The following is an 8,724-nucleotide window of genomic DNA, read 5'->3' on the forward strand; positions in this document are numbered from 1 at the left end:
ATTATTAGGAATAATGTAATACCACCTCATTATGTATTACAATCATTATGTATATGTGAATACATATATAAAAATACAGACACTGCATGGTCACTAAGCAATTTTGGAATAAATCCATAGACTAAGTCACAACATGCATAAATTGTTTACATCTTAACTGCTTATTTATACCTGAACAAATTTTCAATAAGTATACTGCTAATTTTCAAATGATGTAATAAAAAATCTGGTGGTAGTACTGTATTATTTTGCTGAATTACATTTGAGAAAAAAGAAGCTACCTGCTGCATCTATTTTAACATAGTATATCATGGATCTTCTTATAAGAATACATGTATGGAAACTTAAAAGGTCATAAATTTCTGATGAGGGGAGACATTATTTGATCTGTCATTGGTGTGTATTTGCAAAACATTTTAACACTGCAAACATTAGAAATTTGAAGATTGGGCATTGGAAAAGGTTTATACTCTACTACAGTGATGCTGGTGTACTTCTACACAAGGCCTCTGAGTGATGTCAATCAATTGGAGGTAGGAGTTTATCAATGAATTGCTTGACATCCATCATTTCCTGTTGACACGAACTATGCATCATACTTTAAAACCTATGAAGGTTTTACCAATGTTTTTAGTTTTTCAACCGTAAGAGAACCAAACACCAGGGGAACTAACGGGTCACAATCTCTGTGGCACTGGAAAATAGAAATATCTCTATTAGCGCCACTGATAGGACCCTGTGGAAATGAAGCCCGAAATAGAAACCAGCATCTGAACGCAGTGACACCCGTCAGTTTCTGCTGCGTGGTAAGGGCAGTATATAAAGATAAAGCTCCTCCGTGAGAAAATCCTCCCAAAATAAAATTCTGTTAGAAGGAATGCCATTTTTCACTTCTTGATCAATGAAAGCCTTTATATTTTCAACTGCCTGTCTAATCCCAGGTTCATCCTCTTGTGAATCTGGTGAAAGCCCAATAATATCAGACCATGAAGGCACAGCCATGTTCATATTTAATGTAAAGGCGTAACAGGCGGGGCATGCGGGCAGATATATTTGATATGTGAACTTCTGATACCTGCAAAGGCTTCTGTCCATCCATGCCCAGTATCTCCCAAGCCGTGAAGGAAAATCACCGCGGCGGTGGCCTTCCAGGCGGCGGGCATGATGGCTGGCAGCCGGGCTGACATGTTGTTTCTGCACATACACCGGCTCAGCTCGCAGCGCAAGCGGAAGGAAGGGCGGGCGCCCGGCCGCGGCCCAAGGGCGTGTGAACGGCCTGATTGTTTTTGTAGTGGCTTTTACTGACCTAGTGTTATGTACTGTATTTATTTATTTAAATATTTATTTATAAATAAAGAAAACTTTACAATTGGTTAGATATTATTTCGAAGCATGTAAGCTGGTTTGTGTAATGAGTATGAAATTATGAAATAAATAAAACTAAGTGGGAAGAAAACTATAACTATCTGGATGAGTTCCGTGTCTCATAAAAGAGTTTGTTTAAAAATGCCCTTTGCTGTGGTTGCTTTAAATTAGTTGGTTTTGTTGTTTGGGCTTCAAATAATGGGTTTATATACAGGGAAGTAGTTTTTATTTCACATATTCCATAATAATGTGGTTCATATCAATATAAACATCATGTAGTTCTCAAAGTCAATAGTTAATTTCCTCATACTGATTTGTGATTTTGAACACACACACACACACACACACACACACACACACACACACCAAAGTTATATATAAACAAGGTTTTACCCTATAATGTATGCATAATGCTTAGCCTGAAAGACTATTTTCTACCACGGAAAGAGTTTAATGAATAAAGTAGAACTGTTCGAAAATGAGTAAAAGTGTTAGTCCACTATAAACATGTTTTGTTAGATAAATTCAAATATTTATATTTGACAATTTTGAGTATATTGATTCTAGAATAGAGACTATATGAAGGATGTCAAGGCAATCATTTGCCACACTGTAAGTAATTACTTCTTTATACTTTGTTTTCACAGACTGTCTTATTTCAGGAGAATTTTTATTTCTGAAATCATTGATCAGTGTTATTATTCCTGCCATTTAAATGAGCTGCAGATATTTTCTTGGTTAAAGTGATACAGTGACAAGATTTTGTAGTGTAGCCCATTCTTTTAGGGATAAAGATATTTATACATCACTTTCTGCCAACATAACATTTTCCATACTGACTTCTGTTGTTGCCTGTTACATGTTCATTCAAAGGCAAGAAAAGTGCAGCAAATTTGTCTATAAGAGTATCCTTTGGCTTTAGGAATTTTTAGCACCAGTAAAAATGGAAACTTCTATTTTTTCCTTTGGTGAAGACTACTTTGTTGACAAGAAATACCTGTAGTCCAGATTAAAAGAAGAAAACGTTTATGGAATAGAGAATTATTTTCAGTGAAAACAATTAAAATGATTACAAAGTCCTCTTTTTGTTGTTGTTGTTTTTTGCCTGCAAGAACAAAATGGTCATAGGCAAGAAACAAAAACATTGCTTCACCTTTGAAAGGCCTCTGGAAAAAGTTCAAAACAATTTGAAGACTACTGTCTCATCAGTTTCTTCAAGTGTTAGAATTAGGAGAGACTTGGCATTACTATAGATTTTATGAACTTATTTTAAAAAAATTCTTCATTGCAAGAAAATGAAAAATTATAATTTAAAAAATAATTTTCATGGTTACAGATATATAACAAATACCTTCACTTGGGATGTTATCTGCTATACTGAATATTCTAGATTTTTGTTAAGTAATTGTATAGAAACATAGGCACTTAAAGTAAAAATGGCTAAATGTTTCCTCATTATTAGATTGCTATTCTTGTTGAAGAAAATAATTTAATTTTTCAGTTTTTATCCTCATTCTTTAGTAATTCACTGATTAAATAGCAAATAATAACCAAGATGATTCTAGTATTATAGGGTGAAGGATTGTATATGGTAATCCAGGTCAAGTACTTGATACATTTCCTAGCACATTATTCGACCTCAGTAAAGGTTAGGAATAATTTATTATTAGTAAACCAGTTTCGCGTTGTCACTAATTTATTGTGTCATCTTTGGTCAGCCATTTGTCTTTTAGGTCCTCATTTTCTTCATTTGAAAATATGGGGGAAGGTTTGAAGTAGATGATCTCTATGTCTCTTCAAACTGTAATAGATAATTCTACTTTGTAGTGTACTCAAAGTGAATGACTTCTAGGATTCTGGGGGCTTGATTTAAAGGGTATATATAGCACTTGTTATATAAATATATTGGCTATTTTTTATATAGATGCCATTTAAATAAATCCTTTCCAACAAATGTCACTGGCTGACATTAATTAATTTTTATAAAGAGCTTTGAAGATGAGAAATGGTATATAAGTGGTCATTATTATAAAGCATGAGGAGTGTAAGTTTAACATTGCTATAATGTAGTTTGAATCAGAAAATAAGATTGTATTAGAATAATTTTTAATAACACCAACAAAAAGCATGAATCCCTTTTCTGAAGGAAAGAGTGCATAAAATTATGCACATGTAATAAGTGCTTGAACATTTTATTAAATACTTTTACAATGACAAAAAATGCTGTATATGACATTCAATTCAAAAATTTCTGAAATGAATCTTAAGCACAACTGTTACTAAAATATAGAGGTCATTGCTTTTGAAAGTTTTTTAAAATAAATTGTTTGCTATTTATAATATGCATATTGGTAATTATGCCTAAAACCTTTTGGCTACCCAAGGTGGTGAGATGTTTATATACAGTAGTCCCCCTTATTCATGAGGGATACATTCCAAAACCCCTAGTGGATATTTGAGACCACATATAGTAAACAATCATATGTGTACTGTGTTTTTCCTATATATACATACCTATGGTAAAGTTTAACTTTTAAATTGGACACAGTATTCATGCACTTTGAAGCCATTATTAAGTAAAATAAGGGTTATTTGGTCACAAGCACTGTGACACTGCAACAGTAGATTTGATAATAGAGCTGGTTAGTAAGTGACTAATGGGTAGGTACATACACAGTTTGGATACACTAGACAAAGGGTGGATTCACATCCTGGGGGGGGACAGAGTGGAACAGAATGATGTGTCATTGTAAACTTATGAATTATTTGTTTCTGAAATTTTCCATTTAATATTTTTAAATTAACTGACCACAGGTAACAAATTACAGAAACTACAGGTAAAGGGAAACTGCTATAGTTTCATTTCCAGGGATAAGTTGACACTGACTCATAGTGTCTCTAAATAAATGGAATAACGAATCCTGCAAATATGTAGTGCTATGATGCTATGCAACTTAAAAGGGTTAAAATATATAAACACACTAAATTTTGATTCTACAATTCATTATATAAGTCTCTATGATAAATTTCCTTTCTACTTTAGCGTTTTATTAATTCTATATTTTACCTATTTTTAGAAACTTATTGCTAAAACATATTTCTAATACAAAGTCTTCCCTATACCAAGAAACACTACTTATCTCATTTGTAAGTCCAGAATGCTTCCTTGGAGGAGTAGAGAAGCAAGGGCAAATAATATCTATTGAGATAGCTCATCACCCACCAAATACCCCCATGCCATTCATATCTAATGTAGTCTAGTCTAAAGAGAGGAATAGATAACATATATAATAGAAATATTCTGAAAATGTTTGTTGACTTCTGCCTTAAGAATACTTGATATTCATTTTGGTGTGCCATTATTTAAACATATGTATACAAAATATATAATCTAGAATATATTTCAATTAATACTTATCTAAATTATAGAGTCACTCTTTCAAAGTCAGCAGATACTTGGTGATGTGTTCATCTGTATAACCTTGCATTTTGGTACTTCAAGGACAAGTAGTTTAATTTTACATGATAGAAAATATAAGTTTTCTGATATAAGTTTTCTACTATTTTAATCATTTTTCATGTCTATGTAGACAAATATTCATTAGTAAATCCAAGTGTTTCTTAATCTTAAATGTTGAGAAAAAATATTGGCAAAAGAACCATCATCTTACAAAAAACACACACAAAATGAGGATATGATTTGTGTAAATATTTCGCCATTTGGTAAGGCTAACTGTAATTTCTCATAGCACATTTTTTTCTTCACAGTAATCCAGTGTTTGTGTATTTAACAAAGTAAAGCTGAGAGATTTTGTGTCTCATAAACTTCTTAGGAGAGTCTCTTGGCATCGTCATTTGCCACTTGCCTTTTAGTCCTCCTTGGTTCATTTATTTGAAGATGAAAAACTCAAAATGTTATAACTTGCTGATATTTTGCCTTCTTTGTTACTGTTCTTTCTTAAACATTAGAATAAAATGTTCAAGAATATTCGTTGTAAGCACGTCCCTGAAGCTATTTCCCTGGGGCGATGTTCAGTTTCAAATCATGAAGATGATTTTGATAAAAGGACTTGATACTATAAAGGGAAGAATTTGTATAGGTCTGTCATCTGGCCATCCTGTGATGATAGCATTTATTTTCTCAAAACCTTGGCAGGTCTGCAAAAGAAGTCAATGAACTAAAGGTTAGACAAACATGGTGCATAGTATCACTGTATCAATACATAAGCAAGTTCAAGTTTTTCTCTATATAAAATGAAAGTTAGGGTTAAAAAAGTCATTTCTGAAACTTTTAAAGTAATTTTCTGAATATTTTGTAAAAGTTAATTTTCATAAAACATTTATAACCCAAGCACAGTAATGTTACTCTTAGAGTTGAGATCGGTAAAGGAACAAATGAGTTGAGAGAGAATTCTCTAATAACTAGCTAAAAAGTAAAAATTCTGTGAACCAACAATTTGTGATAGATGCAGCCTTAATCATGGCTTAGATCTCATCGACATCCCTTACAAAAGTACAGATAGCGCTTCCCTTCATTTCCGGTATTAGATGGTAGGCCATTGCTTCAGACCTGTATTTCTGCTTGGCCTAGTTTCTTCTCTACACCTATCACCAAAACTTTTGGAAAAAAGGCATGATGGAGGAGGAGATGGTTCTGTGGGAAGAGAAAGAAAAGAAAAGTGACTAAAGAGAAAAATGTAATAGCTTGACATATTAGAGGACTTTAAACATATATCTGTTTATCATTTATCGCTATCCTACCATCTATCTATGCAGCTATATATCTATCAATCAACCAATCATCTGTCTGTCTATCCATCTATCTAATCCATCTACTTATCAGTCAATTACATTTTAAAAGCTCATCTTTTAATTCTGCTTCAATTGAAATGATTCTATCTCCTGTTAATAGATAGTGTTACAGGGCTTGTTGTAGTTACTGCTTTCCAAATCCTTGTATGCAGGGGGGAAAAAAAAAGAAGATATGATGCATTCTAACCAAGCTCAGTTGCATTGAATATTGTGGTTTCTCTTAGTTGATCCTCACTTGGCTCACCTACCAGTTGTTTCTCTCTGACTAACTCATTTTCTGAAAAGGTTTCCCAAGTAAGACATTTTAAGTTTATAGGCAGAATTGCAGTAATTTAGAAGCAGTTAAATTACCTAGACCTTTCCATTCCAGCCATTTTTTAAATCTAAAATTATTCTGCCAGCGTTTGTTTGAATATTGAGCCAATTGACATTAGTGAGTCTTGACTGTTCATTAAGAATAAATTTTCCCAGATACCGAATAGTTACGTAAATTGCATAGCAGATGTTTTTCTAGGAAAGATCCAAAGTTCAATATTCAAAATATCCATGGAAGTATTTTAATTAAAATATTGAATATTTTGGAATAAAAACTGGTAATATATTTTTACCTTTTTAAATTAATTTTAAAAACTTATTTTAAGTTCAGGGGTACATGTGTAGTTTTGTTACATAGGTAAACTTGTGTCATGGAAGTTTGTTGTACAGATTATTTCATCATGCAGGTATTAAGCCTGGTCCCCATTAGTGATTTTTTCCTGATCCTCTCCCTCCTCCAACCCTCTACCTTCCAATAGGTCACAGTGTGTGTTATTCCCCTCTATGTGTCCATGTATTCTCATCATTTAGCTCCCACTTAGAAGTAAGAACATGTGGTATTTGCTTTTCAAAGAAGGTAATATTATTAGGAAGGAATTAAATCATGATATTTTACAAATTGCTTAGTTTACTACATATTTCTTTTGATTCTAAAATTAAATATATCATCACTGGGTTAAAAACTAGTGATTTATTACTAAACATTAGAAATATGTATGGTAATTATTTTTGGGATGATGGAATTTTATATTTAAATCAGGAATAACATCCCCCTAAAAATTGCTTAATTGAAATAGTCATACTCTTCTTGTTTCCTTCAAAATGAACATCAGTATTCATCAGATGATTGATATATTTATTAAAACATAAATAATAACACCATTTTTCTTATGTAAAATGTATTTTCCTTGCATTGATTGTACTAGACAAGTAGAATGCATATTTTATGAATAAAAATGTCAAGTGTTCTCTAGAAAAACCTATCATAATTGCTTATTTCAGTTGTCATTGATGGCTCAATTTCTTATTGCTTGTGCCACCAATTCAGAGATACACACAAATTTTAATGTACCTTTAACATAGCATATATTGCTGTTAGAGAATGGTTTGGGACAAAATCCAAGAGTTTTGATGTGACATAGAGTGACTGGTACTAAAATGACCACTAAAATACCTTCTTCTCTCATTAAAGGCTGCATTATCACTTTTTGAAGTTGGTTCTTAGCTAGAGACATGTAGAAAGAAGCACACTTAATGACATGATTAATTTTGTACAATTTAATGAAGGAAGTAGTTCAAGGCTGTTGGAAATAGTTTTTCTGAAACATAAGTACTCTTACTTTAAAAATGCCATGTTTATTTTTTAAGGTATTAAAATTTACTTGAAAATGTTTCTATACCTTTCAATGAGTTCAACTTCAGGCATATATATTGCATAATTTAAAACTAGATGAAATTATTTTGTTTTATAAACAGTAGATGTATCTTTTTAAATATTTTTATTTAAACAGGGAACCAGTTATTTTGTGAGACTAGTATTTTTTAGAAAAAATTATGATGTTATTAAATTAAATAAAATTCTTTATGTCTTTAGAACTGCTCATTTAAAAAGATTTCTTTGTCAAAATGCCAAAGAATAAACAATCTCTTTATCAAATTACTTTGATAGTTTTGAGCTGACACCCAGAATACCCGGGCTTTGCAGTCTCTGGCAGAAGGGCATGTAGTTATAAACTTGCAGGTCCTGGGAATTTTTTTTCATGTACATGAACCCACTCCAGGAAATTCAGCATTCCCAGAAATAAAGATCTCAGGAGACCCTAGGATCTTTAATATTAATTGTGAGCATTCTAGAATGATATACTGTACAAAGCAGCCATTGCGAATTTGTACTGAAACAAAGAGTGAAATCAAGACAAACCAAAATAGTCTGTGCCCCCTTAATAAGTTGCTTATCTTTAAAATGAGCACTAAACTGTGTTTCCCATGCAAAATAACCAGAAGAATTACTCATCTTTCAAATCCTTATTAATGCATCAGTCAACGTTTTTAAAAATTAAATTTGCCATCTAAATTCAAGCACTTCCCAAATAATCAAGATGTATCAATACTCTACATGTGCATGCCCAGGTATTAGGTTAAGAAACAAGTATATTTAAAGGCTACAGTTGATTTATGTACCTAATGTAATTGTTTTATTATTGTGAGACTAAAATAAATTTTCATTTAAGA

The 8,724-nt window shown here is 32.1% G+C and overlaps 1 pseudogene; it reads right to left on the bottom strand.

Moving 5' to 3' along the window:
* Positions 1 to 408: 408 nt before the first annotated feature.
* On the bottom strand, positions 409 to 1,226 carry LOC102129460 (acyl-protein thioesterase 1 pseudogene; annotated as a pseudogene).
* Positions 1,227 to 8,724: the final 7,498 nt, after the last annotated feature.

This window comes from Macaca fascicularis, chromosome 5, assembly GCF_037993035.2.
Source record: "Macaca fascicularis isolate 582-1 chromosome 5, T2T-MFA8v1.1".
NCBI lineage: Eukaryota > Metazoa > Chordata > Mammalia > Primates > Cercopithecidae > Macaca > Macaca fascicularis.